General features: G+C 35.6%; 1 long non-coding RNA gene across 1 annotated transcript; it reads right to left on the reverse strand.

The window, feature by feature from the left end:
- Window positions 1-32: 32 nt before the first annotated feature.
- LOC140505887 (uncharacterized) lies at window positions 33-21481 on the reverse strand. The gene is made up of 3 exons (XR_011967696.1): window positions 21225-21481; window positions 8092-8159; window positions 33-556 (listed from the first exon to the last, which is right to left on the reverse strand). It is a non-coding gene; the product is annotated as an uncharacterized lncRNA (long non-coding RNA).
- Window positions 21482-22417: the final 936 nt, after the last annotated feature.

The following is a 22417-nucleotide window of genomic DNA, read 5'->3' on the forward strand; positions in this document are numbered from 1 at the left end:
TCCCTTCCCCTCCCCTCCTCTCTTCTCTTCTCTTCTCTGGTGTTCTACCCAGGGGAAGATTCATTTCATGGCCCAAAGCTGCCTTTTTTCCTTTGGGTTTACTGGCTACATTTCTTGCTCAAAGATCGAGCCTTATACTCAATTATCTCTGGAGCTCATAGACTGGACAACAAGTCCCCAACGATCTAACACAGAGTTAACCGTAATTACTAAATAGTAATTATTTCTCTTTTACCCAGGAACCCTGAGGGTCTTCCCCTCCCAGTTTGATTTTTTTTTTTTTAATTAAAGAGGCCATCCCTTGAGGCATCCCTAAGGAAGCCTATTCATTGAATGGGTGTATCTCACTCAAACTGAGAATGCGATAAGACTTTAGCCGGAAAGAGCCAGGGTCCACCATTGCATCCTGGGACATCTCCAGCAGTCCCCATGAATATCAGACCCCTGGACCCAGATGGCTCAGGAGAAGAAAAAGGTCGGTGATCTTGCACAGCTTCCCCTCACTCAAATCCAAGTCAACTGCCAAGTCATGTCATCATCTTGATGTCGTGGTCCTCTGAGAATGAAAGACAAACACAACACAACAACAATCTTATTAAGCCTTAATCAATGAATAAGCTTCAGTCAAACTGAGACCTGTTAAAGACCTTAGCTTGAAAAGGCCAAGGTCCCCCACTGCATCCTGGGCCATCTTCAATTGTCCTGATCAATATCTGGCCGCTGGGCACAAATGGTTCTGGAGGTGAGAGTCAGGCTGGTGACTTTGCCCAGCCCTCCCCCCCTCAAATCCAATTCATTTGTATGCCATGGCATCACCTCCCTGGTCCTCTTTAAGAATGAAGGACAGCAAGCAGCAAGCAATTTAAGTGTTTACTATGTACCAGGCACTGTGATAAGTGCTAGAAATATAAATACGAGCAGAAAGAAAGACAAATCTTCCCCCAAAGAACTTACATTCTCGTAGGGGAAAGACAAAAGATAAAATGAAGCTGAAAGGCGTAGAAGTGGAAAGGATAGGGGAGGGGGCTGTCAGATGTACTTGGCATGGGATGAAGGAACTCTAGAATGCAATCTGGAGAGATATGAGCCATGGCTGGCCTGGGTGGTCTCCTTAAATGGAGAATCTGGGATGAGTCATCCAATCAGAAAGAGAACCATTCATTTTCCTCTGAATAATTACAAATTCTGTTGGAAGTCCTTGTGTCGGCACATGGCATATATGTACATACATACATATATGTGTGTATATATATTATGTATATGTGTGTATATACATATGGGTGTATTTGTTTACACACTATTTTTTTTTCTTTCTGGGATGGAGGTATGACAACAGAGCAGTGATTTCAGAGTTTGGGGAGCTCCTACTTTGAAACTGTTGAAATTGTTGAGATCAACAATTTATTTAACGCTTACATTTTTAGAGAGTTACCTAAGACACTGAGAAGTCACACAGAGGACTTTGAGCAACTCATTTAAACTTTTGATGATTGACTCCAAGGTCAGTTCTCTTTACCAACTACAAAACACTGCCTCTCCAACGTAATAACTCATATGTTATTATGAAGACCTCCAAAGGCATTGTGGGGCAATGGGTAGTTTGCTGGTTTTATAATCAAGAAGCCTAAGATACTTTTTTTGCTGTGTTACTTGTTACATTGCTATAATATAAATGTGGGCATATATATATGGGTATAACATATGTGGGTATATCCCTTAATTTCTCTGAGTTTCTATTTTCTTATCTGTAAAATGGGAATAACAATACCTATAGGATCTATCTCACAGGATTATTATGAGGTTCAGAAGAGAACATGTATATAAAGTACTTTGTCAACTTTAAAACACATATACCTGCCATTATTTTCTTTTCCACAACAGTTTTGTGAGGTGGGTAGTAAAATTTTCATTCTTCCCATGAGGAAACTGAGTCTCAGAGAAGTGACATGACTTGCCATAGTCATGATCAGTGTCAGTCAAAGTTATTCAAGCCCAGATCTCCTGACTCCAATATCTCTTTTGTGCATCATACTCCCTAAAATGTTTTGTGCCTAAAATGTTGTATACCCCCTTCTTTTATAACACTAAAAGGACTAGGCATATCAACTGATACAAAAATTTTATTAGAATTTTTCTTGGAAATTAAAGTGCTTATTTTTTTGCCTTGGGGATTAAAAGAATGCACTGGCAAATCCAGAGATTCTTAAATCCACATATACTCACATGTGGTGTTAAGGAGGACGGAGGAATGGGGGGAATCATGAAGCCTTACTGCGCAAGTCACATAACAACACTAGTGATAAACATTTATGTTCACGAAAAGGTCCACCTTTCTGTCCTGGTTCAAGTGCATAGTTCTGTTGTTGTTCAGTTGTGTCAACTCCTTATGATCCCATTTGGAGTTTTTTTGGCAAAGATACGGAAGTGCTTTGCCAATTCCTTATCCAGCTCATTTTACAGATGAGGAACTGAAGCAAATAAGCTTAAGGGACTTGCCCAGGGCCATAAAGCTAGAAAGCATCTGAGGCCAGATTTGAATTCAGGACTTCTGACTCCAGGTCCTAGACTCTAGCCACCTGTATCGCCAGGAAATATTCACAGCACTGAAGGCGACTATGAATATATCAGCGTAGTTCTGAATCGCAAAGTACAACAGAATCCCCATATAGAAGACAGAAGAAAAACATTTATTCAGACACCAGAAAGCCAAATCCCAAAACCAAAAATCCAAATCCCTCATAGTAACAAAGAAATCTACACACAATAACAATGCAGACGGCAGCAGCATCCCCAAGCCTTCCCCCTGTTAGGTTTCCCACAAACAGATCACAAACAAGCTCTCTCACTCATGCTAACCAGCTGCCTTTCTCAGCTCTAATTGCTCTCTGATGAACTTCCTCTCTGCTCTGCTCTAGCTCCACCCCTTCCTGTTCTACTCATTCAGCAAGCTCCTCCCACCACAAACTTGTGACTTAAGCAGGTCACATAGGCCTAAGATCTTCCCATTATGCAAAAATACATTAATTCCATTAAAAATACATTAACAATATACTGCCTAGCTGCCCAAGTGCATAGACCATGTAATTAAGGTAATTTTCTTTTTGAATATGCACCTTTGGTGGGAAGAGAGGAGGACAGGGAATTAATACATTTAGGTCCATAAAAAATGAGGTTATAAAGTCATCGTTCTCCAGAATGTAAGTCTTGGCAGAGCTATAACTAAAAGTTTTATGCTGTGGGCAAGGGGCACAAAAGACCCCAAAACACTTGAAGAGACTGTCCAATTGTGTATACCACTTAATTTAGCATTGCATCACATAGTTTCATCTAGATAACAAGCTACATATGCCAAAGATTGTTTTGTGCTTTTTTTTAATCTCAAAAGATTCTTAGCATTCTGGGAAACACATAGTAGGTGTTAGTATTTATTGACTGCTTCTTTTTCCCTTGATGGCAAATCAAAAGAAGCACATGTAGTGTTGCATGACTGCATTGTTTTCTTTTGAACAGGATTCTCTAGCTCATCTGGAGGTGTCACAGTGAAGGAATAAAATGCCACGGTGTATTAACAAACTAATAAGCAGTTCATACTCATCACTGAAAGGGAGCTTCAGAGGCAATCTATAACCAGGCAGCACCACATAGCCTGCTATAGTGATTAATTCCACTCCTATTATTGCCATTCTGAGCTCTAGGCTATTTACAATATTTTCTCCCCAAAAAAAAGTCATAAGGGGATGAAATTCTTTTTAGTGAGACAGGACAATATTCTAAAGGTATAGCAGTGGCTAGGGTCCAGAACCCAGGAATAGAAAAGTCTTTGCAATTTCAAGTGAGCCCACCCAGTGAAGAATTATTTGAAAGACATTTATCTATCCTGTACTTATTCATCTGCAAGGAAATCTAGATCTAATATGACCCTCTTTTTCTTTTCTCTTGAGTTTATGGCCCCATTCATTTAAAAAGTCCAACTAGATATGATATTAATTTGAACTCCATGGCTTACTAAAATTCCCTTCTTTTCTTCCTCTTATTCTAAATTCTCTTGGTGAGCTTCTGCTTTATCTTTTGGAACTTAGTACTTGCTGGCTACAAGGTAATAATTCCTGTGCACTCAGATCTAAGGATAGAGGCCATCACAGGCTACCCAGCAGTACTATTACAGACTTAGATACTTGGGAAGGAAATTATAAATAGCTCAGTGAGTAAGGTAAGAAAGAAAGATCCTATACTTTAGTAATACATGGTCATTTAGTTTTTCCAACCTTCTAGGCTCCAGGTTAACTATTTCTTTTGATGCAAGCAGACAAGGCAATCCATTTGAGTTAGTCTATCTTTAGTCTCCTCAAAATTCCCTAGAGTCCAAACTGTTCCATAATAATTTAGTTGTTGTTCAATCATTTTTTTAGACATGTCTGACTTTTTGTAGCAAAAATACTGGAATGGTTTGCCATTTCCTTCTCTAGGTCATTTTACAGATGAGGAAACTGAAATGAACAAGCTGAAGTGACTTGCCCAGGATCACACAGTTAGCAAGTGTCTGATGCCAGATTTGAGTCATCCTAACTCTAATTCTAGCCCTCTATCCATTGTGCCACCTAACAGCCCTTGTAATTAATTGCTGTTATTAATTAGTATAGGTGCTGATTAGAGATGTCATCAGTTCAAATGTCACACAGTTCCATGCACTTTAAATTCATATTCAAAAAGTCTTTAGAAACAAGATACAAAAGACAGTTCTCCAGCCTCATTTCTCTGATTTTCAGTGATAGAAATCTTTTTGAAGTGATGTGTCAATGATGCTCAATTTGCTACTGTGAAAAATGAGATTAAGAGCTTTCTCCCCCCCCTTCTTCCATTACTGATAATAATTAATAATAATAATAACAATAATCCTTACTCTGGTCAGCCCCACCCAAGCTAGCAAGTAATTTAATCTGAGGAGGGAAGCACAGTGTGTTCTAGACATGCTTGGGTGAAGACAGATTCTTTTGTCTAGATAGCCCAAATTGTGTCTGTGTGGAGGGGAATCTGATAAAAAAGGTGTAACAATGTGACATAAGACCCTGTGCACTCTAAACCCAAAATGAGCCCAGTTCTAGACTGGCTCCCATGCATGCATGCATGCTGCCTATTTGAAGAGAAAGAAACATGGATGCCACCTAATCTTGTTTGTCTTTCTTAGACCGAATTCTAGAGGTTTATTTTCTCTCATTTCTAATTCATTTTGAATTATCTCATTAATAGCTATCTAGAGTTCTGTCTCAAATGTTGTCATTTTTGATCAGAGTATAGCAAGCCTTTAAGGTGTGGTAGTTTCCTGGCTTATGCCATTAAGTGGTAAGTACCTTGAAGGGAAAACTTATGTTTGTTCTATTTGTTTCATACAACACAAAAATATAGATATTTATGTACTTCCAGGAAGATAACGGTAGTATGACTCCTCTATAAAAGAAAAAGTCATGACAACATCAAAAATAAGCAAAATCTTAGAAGTTCCAGTAAGAAAATTAAAATTCATTTAAAAAACAATGAACATAAGAATAATTCCAATGCAATAAAAGAGAATTTTGGAACAAGAAATATGTGGGGATTATTGTGGAACAGTAAAAGGGATCAATGTCAAAAGGAACAACAGAAACAATGCAAAAATCCCTTCTAAAAATGATCAAATGAATAACATACATTCAAGAAATTAAAGGAATAAGATAAACCAACCAAAAAAAAAAAGAAGAGTCACAAGACAAATTGAAAGATAAAAAATCCCAGAGAGTATTAAAGCAAGAAATGAACACAGAAAAAACAACTCTAGGGAAGATGGCAAGATTCAGAAAAATAGAAAATAGATACAGGATAAGGAGACATCAACGTCGCTGCTATTGTTGAGTCACTTTTCAGTCAATTCCAACTATTTGTGCTCCTATCTGAGGTTTTATCGGCAGAGATACTGGAAGGGTTTGCCATTCTCCAGTTCATTTACAGATGAGGAAAGTGAGAAAAGCAGGGTAAAGTGATTTGTCCACGATCATACCACAGTTAGTAAGTATCTGAGGCCAGATTTGAACTCAGGAAGATGAGTCTTTCTGACTCCAAGTATAACATTCTATCCAGGGGGCCACCTAGCTGCCCTGGAAATATCAACTAAAAGATTAATACAGTAGAAGCCAGAGTCGTAATTAACATAGCTGAAAAAAAAAAGTGAGCTCAAAGAAAAAAATGAGATAAAAAAAGATTTGAAAGCAATAGAGATAAAAGGGACAGATTTAGAGGACAGATCAAGGAAAGGCAGCATCAAAATTATCAAAGTCCAAAAAAATCCCATAAAATTAAATAACCTTATAACTGTATATCAGTTAATTGTATCAGAAAAATTCCTGTGAAGTACTAGGCAAAAAATAGCAAGCAACACTACAAATAGAAAGCATTCACAGAACTTCATCAATAAATTTCAAAATTACAAGAAATAATAAATTTCAAAATTACAAAGAAAAATCAAACAAAAGAGATGACTTATTAGAAAACATCTTTAAGTGTAAAACAAGATTTTTCTAAGGGGAAATAATATCAAATAAGTTGGAACATAGAGTAAACAGAATTATTATAATAGCATTTTGGTTAAATGACATACTTGGGCTTGAGAATAAAAAGGCCACATAGAAAGGTAAAAACAATAATAAAAAGAGGTATATATACATACATACATACAAAGGAAAAAGAATAGACATGTAAACGAAGGTAGAGAGAATAGAAGATGGCAGAAATCTTCAGATGAAGCTCATTTTTTTTAAAGAATAGACAGGGCAGTAAGGTTTTAGATAGATAATAGGTATAAAATATAAAATTCTATTTAGGGCTTTACTTGGTTTAGAAAATAGACAAAGTTTGTATAAGGAAATCAAAGTTTAAGAAAGAATGTTTAACAAGTCAAATTTAAACATTATAATGTTTAATGTTATATATAGATATAGATAGATAAATATAGACAGATTTAACTGCTTAATTTAAGGTTAGTTATCAGAATCCATATGTTACATAGGAAAGGCATCTACTACAAAACTATACTCATGACAAAATGAAAAAATGAACTAAAATTTAAAATGCTACAGCTGCTCAAGGAAATCTGATGTTATATTAATTATTTCTGACAAAGTTAACTTCAAATCAGAAATGATAAAATAGCTAAAACAAAAATGATGTAATTAAAGGCTCTATTAAAAAAGGATTTTGCTTTTGAATATATATGTATATGAGCTAAATAATTTAGCTATTAACTATATACAGAAAAGGTTACAAAATAGATAATATTATATTTCAATATCCCATTAATAAAATATGTCAAAAATATAATTAAGAAAAATTAGTCTTGATAAGAACATTAAGTATACTGGAAATGATGCTTACATATATGTGTATTATATGTAGAGAGACAAGGAGAGAGAGACATTAAATTCTTAAATTTACAAGCATAGAGAAAGGAGAGGGAGAATCTAACTCATGAACCTCTCTGAACTGAACAAAAGAAAATACTACACCCACATATAAAGAGTTAAGTGTTGAAATATTTTATAACTAACAGAGGAAAAGACTAAAATAGAGATGGAGAAGGAAGAAATTTAAGAAAGGAATTAAAGGAGAGAGTAGTCATCATAAGCAAAACATATACTTTCTTAAACATTGTAAAGAGGATGTGGAGGATAAAATGAATAAAAGCTAAAATGGGATATGATTGGGGAAACATTTAATAATCATAACCATGAATGTTAATGAATGAACTAACCTATTAGACAGAGGAGTATGGCAGAATCAATGAGGAAACAGAATTCAATGATATGTTGTTGTTTACAAGAAACTTACTTGAAATATAAATATTCAATGTTAAAAAGGACTAGACTAGAATTTGTACCTCAGGCGAATTAAAAAAACTGGGACAGCATGCATAGACTCAGACAATGAAATGGCAAAAATAAAAACTATTTTAAGAATTAAATAGGGAAGAAACTTTATGATTAGTGGTACCATAGATAACAAAACAATTCTAAATAAATATGCTAAATATATATGCACCAAATAATATACCATCTAAGTACTTACACCTTGGGGCAAAATAAACAGCAAAATAATCATTGAAGGCAGGGCATTTCAATGTGTCTCCTTCATACCTGCACAGACATAACAAAAAGAAAAAAAGTATTATACAGTAAGGACCCAAACTGACTTTTTAAGAAGTTAGATATGATAGTATTCTGATAATTACTAAATGGAATTCATAATGAGCATACATTTTTCTCATTTTGCATAGCACTTTGATAAAAATTGATCATGTGCAAGATCATAAAATTCATTAAAATGCAGAAAAATATAGATATTAAAAACATTATTAGCCACAACTCAACAAAAATTTTAACCAAGAAGAATTTAAATAAAAGACTTAAAAGTTAAATAACATAATCTTTAAAAAGGTGTGGGTCAAAGAATAAACCATAGAAAGAGTAAATAATTTTACCCAAAAAAATGATAATAGCAAGACAACATACCCAAACTTGCGGGATGAGATGAAATGGTTTTTGGCTAAAGTTTTTATTTCTAATCACCTTTAGAGAGACAGACAGACAGACAGACAGACAGAGACAGAGACAGAGACAGAGACAGAGAGACAGAGAGAGAGAGATGAGATCAGTGAATGACATATACAACTCAAACTGACAAAGCAAAAAATTTAAAAAGAGAAATTCTGAAAATCAAAAAAGATAAAATTGAAAACAAAAGTTCAATGAATTAATAGATAAAACTAGAACTTGGTTTTGAAGATAACTAATAAAATGAAAAAACTAATGGTTAATTTGATTCAAAAATTAAATGAAAATGAAAAATGAAAAAAGAAATAACAGATAAAAACAAAATATAGAAAATCAATAGGAATTGTTTTGTCCATATTCTTGTTAATAAAACAGATCACTTGAATGAAAAAAAGAATACTTATGAAAATACCCAGATTAACAAAATGAAATAGATTAAAATATACAAAAACAGGCAGATTTCTGTAACCACATAATTCTCAGAGGAGAAGATGAGCACAAGTAAGAGGACTACTACTAAATAAAGTTATTTACTGAATGACCAGGAAATCTGGTCCTTCTAGGTTACTAAGGAAGTCCACCTAGGAAACACTTTTTATGAGACTTCTACTTTTCTATAAGAGGACTTTTACTTTCTATGAGAATATCTTGAGTGTAATAGATTAAATTAATGCTTTATGTTTCCTTTATTTGTTCTTTGATTCTTTTTCATCCTAAGTCCTTCCTCCCACCATGGTAAATAAATAAATAAGACCCATAATTCACATTGTCCATCTTCTTTAAAAACGAATGTAACCTACATTTGAGGAGTGCCTGGGCATGAACTGTATCAAGCCATACCTTTGTTTTAGAGATATTCCTGGAGTTATATGTTTGTTTCTGGGTAGACTGGGTGAAAAAGAAAGTCTGCCCCACTAATTTGGTATCAGAGCTATTCTTATGTGAATTTCAATTCACGTCATCCCAGAGCTAGAGCCCTTTTGGGGAGAAGGTCCCCTGGAGTGTAGATCATGAAAGTTAAGTCAAAGAACAAATTGCAATAGAACTGATAAAGCAACTAATGGATACACTTAATCTGTTACTACCCAGTATTAAGATCACAATATAATAAATGTAAACTTTTCTAAATGTAGCATCAGTGGCACCCTTCCTTACATATGTATGATCCCAAGATTTAAGGGACTCTGTGGTTCCACATTTACTCAAAAGGATAGCTCGAAAGTACTTGCTAATGTATTTACTTTTTTTCTAGTTAGCCAAAGAACACAATTAGTTCAAAGCAAAGGTATTTAATAAAATAGCACAGTAAGGAAGCACTCCCACAAATAAATATACCATTAGCATATAGAGGAGCCAATGCTGCAAGACCCTGATTCTTTTGGTATCACTGTGCCGCTCTCACAGACCCTTTACTAATGAGTGTGTCAACTAAGTTTGGTGAGCTTGGTACTCCACTGGGATGGTTTCAATCCATAGTTTCTGCTGGCACACTGCTTTGCTGTTTTCAGTGTCTCTGCTGAGCAAGTAGGCTCTGCTGAGTGTTACTCCCTGGTATGATCTTCTGAGTTTACCTCTTCAGAGCCAACAAAGCTATCTTAGTTTCATTCTGCTAAGGTATGGCTACTAGAAGCTCTCTCTGAAATGGGCAGGCTGATAATTCCTTATTTATAGACACAACACTCATTTTTCATTAATTTTAACAGGTTTTTAACTCTTCCTTGATAATCTGTCTTACAAGCCACATCCATGCTAGATAAGTGTAAAACTGGAATAGGATTCTTTTCGGAAAGATTTGTGGCTTTTACTTTGCAGGCTTTAGGGCTAGGAAAGACAGTTGCCTTCTTCACTTGTTCATTAGACAGAATGAGCTGATTTCAAAATACCTGAATTTATCAATAGTTTGTTCCCCTTTCCTACAGAAAGAAGCATCTTCTCTAGGTCTTTCTCTGTATCTAGGCAGATATCAAAGTATTCTGTAATAGATAACTAAGTTCAGTAATATACTCTTACATATTCCCGAGATTCTCTCTGGTTCAGCTGCAAAGGAATTTGAACCAGGTATTTGGGTAAGCTAAAGAGGCAAGGTCGGTGTTCTCATCTTGTCTAGCCAATAGTCCTGTTTTTGTTAAATATATCTGTCAACAACAAAGTTTGGTTATCATTTTGCTGTATTTTGGCCAGCAAAATCTTCAGTCTTGCCTACACACATAGCATAGAAACAAACATCAATAGTGTAAATGAGATAAAATGTATACCTACAAACCAAGAAGAAAAAAATATCAAGAACAAGATAAAGAGACTTGATTGTATAACAATTTAAAAGCTCTGTACACAAAAAAAATAATTGAGAAAAAAACTATGCAGGTCGGTAAAAGCAGTGCAGTGCGACTAGATTAGAGATCCTTTCAAAGTTAAGAATCTTGGAAGAAGATTGGCAACTGTGAGGAGGACAGGGTATTGTTACAGATGCCTTTAGCTATTAATTATTGCCCATTGGTTTTTGGAGCGTGCCAGGTGTTTTTATATAGTTGTACACATTCTTTGATTTTGCGCTAGCTATACAATTTTTACTTCACATATTGTTAGAAGTGGACCTAAGGTCAGCACCCTGTTAGTTCAGATTTGATTTTAGGACAAAATTAGGTACTTCTAAGGTATTGAACAGTTAACAAAAGGAGCTTTACTTTGCCTTAACACAAGGATACAACAGCACATTTTGGAAGATGTGGTCTGCCTCACGTCATTATGGAAACCGTCTCATCATCAGGGCAAAGTATGGTGATTTGTGTAATCTTAGGCGCCTACCAAGACTGAAAGTGCTGAACTTCATGTAGATGGGATCTTTTTAATGCCCTTAGTTGAACAGAAAGCTGCATCAAGGGAAAAGCAGTCAATCAGGTCCTGAGGACAGCTTTGTTTCCTTTTAGGGAAAACTAATCCTTGTCTCAAAGACTTCTTCTTTGTAAGCATGGTGTAACAGTGAGGACCCCAGCATGCACAGGAGATCTTGCTGTACAGGCTCTTAGATGTCCTTGTCTAAAAGGAAAACAACTTTTGAGGGGTTGACAATCTACTTTAATCAAGCATGTATATCATTCACTTAGTTCAGGGGAAAAAGTCAGCACCCTGAACTTCCGAGAAAATACAAATAGACAAATAAAGACCAACAGACATAGCTTCCAACTGCCTGACCATAAGCAATACATACATCACAAATCAACAGACAGATCCAGAGAAGCACCAACATCTAGATTTTCAAAGTTGGGGTCTCTTTAATGGCTACCCAGAGTCTCTCCATCCAAACAAACACTTCCAATGAGTAAGCCCTCAAAACAAAACCTCACCTCAGAGTATATATATACTTTTCAGAGCCAGAGGGCATAACAACCCTTGAGAACCAGTGTCTCATTAGAAATTAACAAAAGGTGTCGGACTTCTTACAAAACATACCTCCCCTAATCAAGCTTCCCTTAATGGGCAGGCATATTAATGGGTGGGGAAGATCTTTAACTCTCATTAACATAATTGACATTACACATGGGCATAATCATATTATGAAGAAATATTGGTAGATATTAATCAATCAATCAATCAACATTTATTAAATGTTTACTATGTGTCAGGAACTATGTTAAGCTGACAAATTCGAGAAAAGAAAGACAATGCCTCCCCTCAGGAAGATTACAATCTAATGAAGAATGACAACGCAAAAACAGACTGAAAAGGGGGTAGTCAAATAAGAAGTCAAATAAATCCAAAATAAGTGAAGCCCCCTGGGAAATGAGGAGATGCCTAAGGAGATGTTTATCCTGTCCTGTCTTAGATGATGGAGTTTATGGCTCCACATTCCAATTAGAGGAGCAGAGGGTACTGATAAGATACAAGAAACAAGATTGGATCTTGCAAATAATGAGATCGCCCAAAGAATGATAAGCTTATTGGGCAGCATGGTGAGTAGTCAAAGAAGCACATGTGATGTCTTTTTGTATTTTCTTTTTTTCTTCAAATTTATCATATTTGACAATACAGTGATAGTTCATTACTTAAATAAACAATAATTTGTTCATCACTTTCTAATCATCAGGCATGTAAACTGTTTCAAGATTTCACTATCACAAATGGAGAACCCTCTCTAAGCTACCCCACAAATCATTATAGGTTGGGTTCCTCAGGGAGCAGTTTCAAGTATTCTATAGCTAGAAAATACAATTAGTTCAAAGCAAAGGCATTTACTAAGATTGCATCATAAAAATGATAATAATAAAATATTCTTCCCATATACCTGGGACATATACAACTACATACTAGTTCCAATCTACTTTTCCAGACATTTTTCACAATCCTTCCTTTTATATTCCCAATATTCCAGTCAAACTGGCCTACTCAATATTCCTCATACATAACTTTCCATCTCCCATCTTGGTGCCTTTACAGTCTGTCTCTCATGTCTGGAATGTCCTCTCTCCTCATCTCATAGAATCCCTAAATTGATTTAAATCTCAGCTAGAGTGCCACCTCCTATAGGAAGCCTATCCTGACATTTCCCTCCATATTCTCATCCCTTCCCCAAAGAAATGATTATGTGTGTGTATTATATATAATGTATTATATGTCGTGTAAATAAATATTTTCTGCCTAAATTTCAATGCATATGTTCTTTCTTAGTATTTTGTTTTGTCTTTGTGCCCCCAAAGCCTAGTACAATACATGGCACATGGTAGGCACTTAATGTATATTTATTTAAATGAAATATACATATAGGTATATATATAATATATATATGTATATACATATATAAGTATGTGTGTATAGAGACAGAGAGAGAGAGAGATAAATAGACAAACAGACACATGTTAGTTTGAGACTGGTAATCATTTTATGAGGTTTGGCAAGACCTAGACTTTATTGAATGAATGAAGCAGAATATGGATGTGTTTGTTATCTATAATGTGTGTAAAGGGGGTGGCACAGAGGGAAAAGAGGAAAGAGAAAGAAAAAGTGAGACACTGGGAGAAATGAATGATTTGACTGTCTGAAAGCTGAGGGAGAGACAGATTTATATGATATACAGTAAGTGTGGAGCTTATGAAGCATCTGGTGATTTGAGAAGCTCTAGAGAATTCAATTTGTGCTGGAATATGCTGGAATCTGGGGAGTATTCAGAGAGACTGGGCACATCTTCTGGAGCCTAATACCCCAATACAGTCATTTCAGTTAGGGAACAAATAGCCTCTAGTCAGGTTTTTTTTAGGTCATTTTTTCTGAATTGCATATTCTGAATCTCCTGCAGTTTTCTGCAAGGGAAAAGAAGAGAGAAGGGGGAAGTAGATAGGAGGACAAACAACTTGGAGAATAAGTGCACCTGAGAACATGTGTATGTGTCTAAAACTGATCTCTAACACATAGACCTTTAAAATAGAGAGTGATCATAGAATTTAGAGCTAATAAAGAGGTTAGAGATCATCTAGCCAAATTCTTTTAACCTTAAAGAAAAAGAAATAGACCCAGAAAGATTTAGTGACTTAGTTTATACAGGTAGTAAACAAACTCAGGTAAGTAAATAAAGCCTCATTCATCAGACTTGAAATTAATTAAGTATTCTTTCCACTATACCATGTCTCTTACTTTTTCGGGTGAGTCAAATATGTTTTGATATACAAACCTGGAAAAGATGAGCTGAAAAGAAAAGTTTTTCAACATCATTAAGGAATATCAGTGCAAAAATATAGATTGAAATATTGGTGAAGAGAACACAACAATGTAATAAAAATTATTCATGATGATCAAAAAGGAATTATCAATAAGAATGACAGAACGTCTAACTTTCAGTAAGTTTGTAGGACAAGGGAAATCTTACAGTGACCTTCAGAGACCTAGGTCTATGTTTCTTCTAGATCCATGTAATAACTGTGTATGCACAAAAAGTAGTTTGGTACGGCTCCTAGAAGAGAGAGTGAAATGGTTATCTTAACATCTTTCAACTTGCTAATTGCTAATTATCAGGGATAAGGGGCAGCTAGGTGGTGCAGTGGATACAGCACCACTGCAGGAGTCAGGAGGACCTGAGTTCAAATCTCACCTAGACATTTGACACCCAGTAGCTGTGTGACCTTGGACAAGTCACTTAACCCCAATTGCCTCATCCTGGGTCATCTCCAGTCATCCTGATGAATATCTGGTTACTGGATTCAGATGACTCTGGAGGAGAAGTGAGGCTGGTGACCTGCACAGCGCTCCTCACTCAAAACCAAGTAAAGTGCAAGTCATGTCATTATTTCTCTGATGGCATGGTCTTCTTTGGCAACGAAGGAGGAACATAAATATACACATATACATATCAGGGATAATGAAGTGTTCCTTGAAAGAACAGAAGAACCACTTCGAAGTCAAAACAAACAAGAAAGATCTTTTGAAGAAGTAGAAGGAAATCATTAACTTTGTCAAGAGGGTTAAATAATGTGACCAAGAAAAGAAAGAGAAGAACCACTGAACTTTTGGAACTAAGTAATGAATATGAAGTTTTTCCTGGATAGAGTGGAGAAGGCAGAGCTGAATCTTTTGAGGAAGCAAGTTTTGCACCCCAAAGAAATATATGGGTGGCATGAGGAAAGAGATCATCCAATAAGGAAGACTCAGAGAAAGATGAGTCAAGTCATAATAGACTTGTTAAGAGCTATTGAGGGAGATGTTAATCATTAACAACGTTGACATTAACAATAAAGAAGTATGAAGCTCAGAACTGGGGATGAGTTGAGAAAGTGTACCTCCCTCCACTTATTGAGGCAGGGGATAAACGATAATAATAACAGTAATAATAATATTAGCATTGATATAGCATCTACTATGATGTGCGAGGCACTCTGATAAATGTTTTATAAATATTATCTCATTTTACCTTCACTACAATACCAGGAGGCACTTTGCATCAATTTGTTGAGGTCAGATTGGGGAGAACTGTTTCAGAGTGAAAGAATTCACTTAAATATACTCTTTGGAGCTTTGTTATCATAAAAGCACATGGACCTGTGGCAATAGCTACATTTAAGGTACTGGTATTTGGGGGTGCTAGGATTATATAGCAAAATTCTGGCAGAAAGCCTATAAATGTTCTGGATGAGGATGTAACTTTATGGTAGTTACATAGTTATGGTAGATAAGGAAGTCCAGGATAAGGGAGACAATGAATTTTTGAGGTAATTTTATGGTACAAAATAAAGAGAAGTTGTGCAGTATTTCAGGATAAGAGGAAAAGGACTTTAGGATGCTTTCAAGTTATAGAATGTCCCCCCCCTCAGGAGGGGGCCTCACAAAGTACTAGAAAAGCAGCCCTTAATATTCTCTTTAAGCCCCAGGATACCATACACAGTATCCACATCATTTAATACTATTATTATTCCCATTTTACAGTTGAGGAGACTGAGGCAGAGGTGAAGGGACTTGACCAAGGTCATATAGACAGTGAGCACCTGAGACTCAATGTTCCCTCTAAGTTATGCAGGTATATGGCCTCACTATAAAAATTTTCTGCTCAAAGCAATAACTGGATTTGAACTCATATCTTCCTGGATCCAGGTGCAAAGCTTTATCTGCTGTACTATCTAGCTGACTATAGGAGTGAAATATTGGATATACTGTCAAATATGTTTGCTAAACTGTTTTATTTTCCTTTCTGTTTAATCATTGTGACATTGTGATGTGGCTCACTGGATAGGGGAGCAAGGAAGGGATATAGATTGAATTAGTGTGATGTAAAAAACAAAAGGCATGAATTTTTAAAAGAGCATTCAAGTGTTTTCAAAACACTAAAAAGATTTGTTGTCTTCTCATTGTATGTATCTAGGAAATAACTGAAAATGTCCCAAGATACACTATAGAAAGAGAGCTGGCTTCAGTGTCAAAGTGCCTGGGTTCAAATCATGCTTGTCCAATTTACCACCTGTGTGACCTGAGGTCATTCACTAACTTTGGAGGCCTCCATTTCTTCATTTATAAAATGAAGGGATTGGACCAGATCCATGGTGTCAAGCAAAAAAAATGGATACATATTGATTTAGAAATCCACAAAATTTACAATTATCTATATTGTATTATATTTTTATTTTTTAAGCATTTCCCAATTTCAATTTAATCTGTTTTAGGCTGTGCACAGGAGTGTTGCAAGCACATTGGGGCCTGCAGCTTGGAGTTTGACACCTCTGAACTAGATGACCTCTAAATTCCTGTCCATCTCTAATTTGTCATTCTAAAATCTTAAGATGATCCTACTTGTGTACCTCAAGAAGCAGCAAGGTGGTACAGCGGACAAAATGATAATCTAATAGTCAGGAAAATCTGAACTCAGACACTCAGTAAGCTATATGATTCTAGGCGAGTAATTTTAACTGTGTGAGTCAGTTTTCACTCCTACAAAATTGTGATGATATTAGGACCAACATCCCAGGGTTATTGTGAAAATCAAATTAGATAGTACTTGTAACATAATTTGCGAACTTTAAAATGCTATATGCTAGCTATTATTAATGCTATGCTAGTATTAATTTCATTAATTATTCTATCTATTGTTAATTTTATTACTTTGTTAATGTGGATAAAAGCCTTCATTAACACACACCACAGATCTACTTTATCTTAGTAGATGGATGGTCTTTGAAAGCTATTATGACTAAAAACTTAAGAAGCCTGAGGCCAAACTGATAATGGAGACTCAGACATAGAGTCTGACTTGTGAGCCCATAGTCAAGACCTTCGCAGTTTTGTAGAAGCCCATCAGAGTTTGAGTTCCACAGGGTATCACCTTTGAGAACCCCAGAGCATAAAGATGGTGAAATAGCAAAAAGTTCAGCTTAACTCCCCAATATGCCCTCTAGAAAATGCACCAGACCAAGTTCTGATAGGGAAGTTTAAGACAAAAAAAATCACAATTGATCATATTTTTAGCCAGGTAAACATATGGTTCTGGCCAGGGAAATCTGGGCATTCCAGTGGAGCATTCCAGTGCAAAGGAACTAAAAAGAGGATAGAGAAAGTGTACCAAAGACAAAATAGGTTCCAAGCCCATACAGGAGGACCATGACCTTGTATAGGATTCAGAAATAAGTGCCAATTGGCAGCTGTGTCATTCACTATTCAGTTCCAGGTCACAGACTTCAGGGAAGATTATAGAGAAGACGACAAATGAGGTTCCAAGGTGAGGTGCAGTCATGGGCCTTAGGCTATGTAGTGATCAAAGGAATAAGTTCGTAAGTAAACAGTAGTTGTGTGGCTCTGATCCCAGGAACTGAGCCATGTCTCCGTTGTAGCCTCCAGCTAGAAGGCCTTGAAGTATACATTAGGATAAAAATACAAACTTGAAAACAGTCTCGGTCCTCAGGAAAGTGACATCCTCAATGGGGGAGAACACACATATAGGGGAGTGGTGGCCAAGGATGAGTATTTTAGTTTGAAAATTTATTAAGTTAATAAAATGAGAGACAAATAAGTTGAGATACTCCTTTCCAGTGGCAATGGTAGTATTTACTTAATTATATCTCTAGAACTAGAGGAGGTGGGAGAGGAATGGGATAAGATACACATGACACCAGGCAATATCATCTAGATATAATGGGTCATATGAGGAAACCAATCAAGTCTCAGAGTCAGAATCCTAGAACTGAAAGTATTAAATTCTCCAGGTCATAGACTATAGTCGGGGTGGCAATGTGGTTGGTAAGACAATGGTCATGGAGTAAAGTGTGGTTACAACAAGCTTAGACATAATGAACCTCAAAGGTACTCGCCAATCAGGACAACAAAGGCTCCAAGGCAGCAGTTCCTGAACTGAAAGGACCGGAAAATTAAGAGAAAAAAATTTGTACAAAAATTATTGATGATAAACATACAGAGAAGTTGCAACTCTGTTTGGTAGTTTCCTCCTCTAAGGAAATCATAGTTTGAGTTACAAAGATCTAGTTTTCTGAGTCTACAAGCTCATTATCTAGAGTACTGAGTTAATCTCCAAACACCATGGATTAGGAGGGACATTGACACATTTCATTGTATCTCTGGAAGTACAATAAGTCTGGTTAGTATACCATATGGGAATTGATGAAGGAGATGGAAATATTTAGCCTGAAGAAGAGGCTTGGGGGACAATATAGCTGTTTTCACTTATTTGAAGAGCTGTCTTGTGGAACACAGATTAGATTTATTATGTTTGGCACCAGAAGGCAAAATTATGAATCATGATTTAAATGTAGATTTAAGCTTTATGTAAGGAAAAGCTTCCTAAAAATTAGAGCTGTCCAAAAGAGGAGTAATCTGCCCCAGGAGATAGTGCCTTTCATCCTCACTAGGTCTTCAAAGAGATTTCCCTTCAGACTTGATGACCTTGGATATCTCTCCCAAATTTGAGATTCTATAATACTATGATGAAGGAGGATACATATCAGTAATGCAAGAATGATTGGGAGTTAGGAAAACAATAAATATAATGTATGTTGACAAGGAAGATAATAAAAATTATTGCACTGATATCAGAAAATGCAGCATGTACTCTTTTTTTTAAGTAACACTTAAGAAAAATGTGAGAAAGAAACTCATAACACAAAAGTATCCATAAAACTGTTTTTCCAAAATAATGAAATGCCAGAAATAGTCATTATATCAGTACCTGGGAAATGACTAAATAAATTGTGGTGTTAAAATTAATACCAAAAGAAAAAAGATATGCAAACTGATGAAGAACAAAGAAAACAGATTAATATTTCAAACTGATATAGCCCTTTTAAGATCTACAAAATGCTTCTCTCAGAACAATATACAGATAATATAATTATTTAACCCTATTTTAAAAATGAAGAAACTGACACAAAAAAAATTAAGAGATGTGTTCAAAATTATACTAGTAAGAGTCAGTCAATATTTAAATATTTGATCTCAGGTCTTCTATCTAGCACCCCTCACTGCACTATGATGCTTCATAAACAATGAGTGTGAATTTACAAAGTGTGTGTGTGTGTGTGTGTGTGTGTGTGTGTGTGTGGTCCAAAAAAAGCTCAGAAGAAGTCATAACACTAATAGGTTTATTTTGTTAAAAGTCTGAGTTTTTCTTTTATCACAATTTAAATAGTTGAATTTTCTAGTTTTAGTTGGCATTTTATGAAGTTATTTTGACGCTGGGGCTAGAATGCTGACATCATAAGCAAGAGGAATCCTGATTCAAATCCTGCCTTGCTAAGTCACCCCTGGGCAAGGCAGGTGACTTCTCTGCATTTCAATCACCTCCCTAGGGTGTGGTGGAACACAGATCATTCAAGTATCATCCCTTTTTTTATTTGATTGTTAACATTAATCAAAATGATGATTACATTTATAATAAATATGATGCATAAAATTTATATGTGGTATAAATAGATTTAGCATTTAAAATAAATGTTTATAAATTCTTTGAAGGATAGAGTAATAGACACAGTACTGCCAAAGAATGGAAAACCATGAAACATAATAGCCTAAGTAGGTATGGATGAGGGGTTAAAAACAGGGACAAATGTATCCTGAATCTATTTTATAAATTAAATGAGGCACCTAGAACTTACAACCAGACTTCTCTAGAAGGTACCTGAAAGAAAAGGGAAAATGTAAACACCTAATTATATGGCTATCTGAAGGCATCTCTCACTTGTACACTTGTTCACAAATGGTCTATAGGGCATAAATTGGACTCATTTTCTCTGATTTCCTTCTTCCCCCACCCTTCTTCAGGGAATTTAACATAAGAAGTGACAATCTGCAGTGAGTGTCCAATGTATTACCCTTAGGAAGCATAAATCAAGACTATATATTAGCAATTTATCTTTTAGTACTTAGAGACTACCTTGATAATTGCTTTAAATAGATAAATCAAATAAAAATTTGTTAATAAAATATTAGAAATGTCAGAAAGACTCTGATTTATGCCAATGTGCCTGGCTTCCATGATTCTCATTTATCTCCAAGTTTTTAGAAAGAAAAATGGTCAGCTGTCTTATCTTGTTCTTGTTTTTATTTCTTCAATTAGGAGATTATATCTCAGCTCCCAAACCATTTTTTAATAATAGGATATATCATTTTAGTCATTGAGTTGCTAAAAATAAAAATGATTAAGATTTATTCCTGTCATTCCAGTGATACACAAGTAATGGATTAGCTTGTAAAACATGTTTGATTCATGACTTGTATTTTCTCTTTCATTTCCATTTCTGCACTTCACGCAGCATTCCCTGTACTACTTTGGGCCTTCCTTTGCTTGAGAGTCAGAACTTTTCACTCAAAAGATATCTTTGGTAGTTTTGGGACTGTCTATAAGGCACATATACCATTTGGGAATTTCAACATAAATCCTGTAATTCTACAGAAAGACTATGATAATCATTAGTGGTCATGAAAAAAATGGAATTAGTGCCAATAATGGAGGTACTTAATAAGTGGAAGCCATCAAAAGTCAGACCAACTCATTTATTTTACAGATGAGGAAACTGAACTTTTCTTACTAGAATAAGGTGAAGGCAGGGACTGTCTTTTGCCTCTTTTTCCATTACATTATTTAGCACAATGCCTGGCACTTAATAGTCACTTAATAAATGCTTATTGATTGATTGAACAATTGATTAAATGCTTGGTTAACTCACTTACCCAAAGTCACCCAGCAGGCAAGTCAGGATTTGAACCCAAGTCGTCTGACTCAGAATCCAGTATTCATTCCATGCTACCTTTTGATTCAAATTGTGAATGAAAAGAAAACAAATTAATTCAACAAAATAAAATGATGTCACACAAAAGGCAGAGTTTTAAATAGATAACAAAAAAGTTAGAAGTCAAGAATCAAGCAAACCAAGATGTTAAACTGAATTTTTTTTGAACGATCAAGACAATAGAACAGGAATTGTGGGAATACATTCTTTCCTATTGTCCCAGCAATGGTATCTAAATCAGGTATCTAGCAAACTGGATTGCCTTTTTAGACATTATTGTTAACTCTATCCTTCTTCATCTGAGGTGAAATGTGTTATTGTAATTTAGCTATTATACCTCAAAGATTTAAATCCAAGGTGACTGAACAAGGGAATCATTCCATTACCTTTCATTAGATTCTTTTCATTTTTTCCATTACATTCTTTCATTGTTGCTTTTCCATCTTCTTTTCATAGGTTAGTAAGGGTGGATTTCTTTAATGTGTATATGAACTTTGTGCATAATAACATAGCATTATGTGTAGGACTTTGACAGCACCACAGCCCTCCTCTGCAAAACACTAAATAGAAAGTCTTAACATCTGGATTTCCTATTATTTTTTCAAAATCATCTCACTAGAATTTTGATCTATAAATGAACATTTATCATTAAATGCTCCCCACTATAATATTAGGCTAAGTCAATCTATAATTATACAAGTAGGCAACACCAAGAAATTGCGTAGTACAGAGAAATTTTAGAAGGAAAGCTCCTTAAAGAAAAAAACAAAGGAAGAAGCATCATAAAATGGAAAGTGCACAGGCTCTAGAGTCAAGACTAGTTCCAGTCTCACTTCTGATGCCAACCACCCATGTGGCGTTGAGCAACTCACTTAACCAATCTTTCTTGGTCTTGGTTTCTTAAACCACATGGCCTCTGAGGTACATTGCAGCTCTAGGTCAGAGATCGTAATAAGCTGATGAAACTAAGTTTTTGTGCTACTTTGTGTTGAACAACAAAGCAAATTAGTCATTCAAATGGAAATTTCTGTACTTGCTAGGAAAGTACATTTGACCACCACTAAAGAACTGGACAGATTACCTACAGCTATACAGACTGATGAGATTCTTCTCCTAACTTTTAGCTACCCCTCA

This window comes from Notamacropus eugenii, chromosome 1, assembly GCF_028372415.1.
Source record: "Notamacropus eugenii isolate mMacEug1 chromosome 1, mMacEug1.pri_v2, whole genome shotgun sequence".
NCBI classification, from domain to species: Eukaryota; Metazoa; Chordata; class Mammalia; order Diprotodontia; family Macropodidae; genus Notamacropus; species Notamacropus eugenii.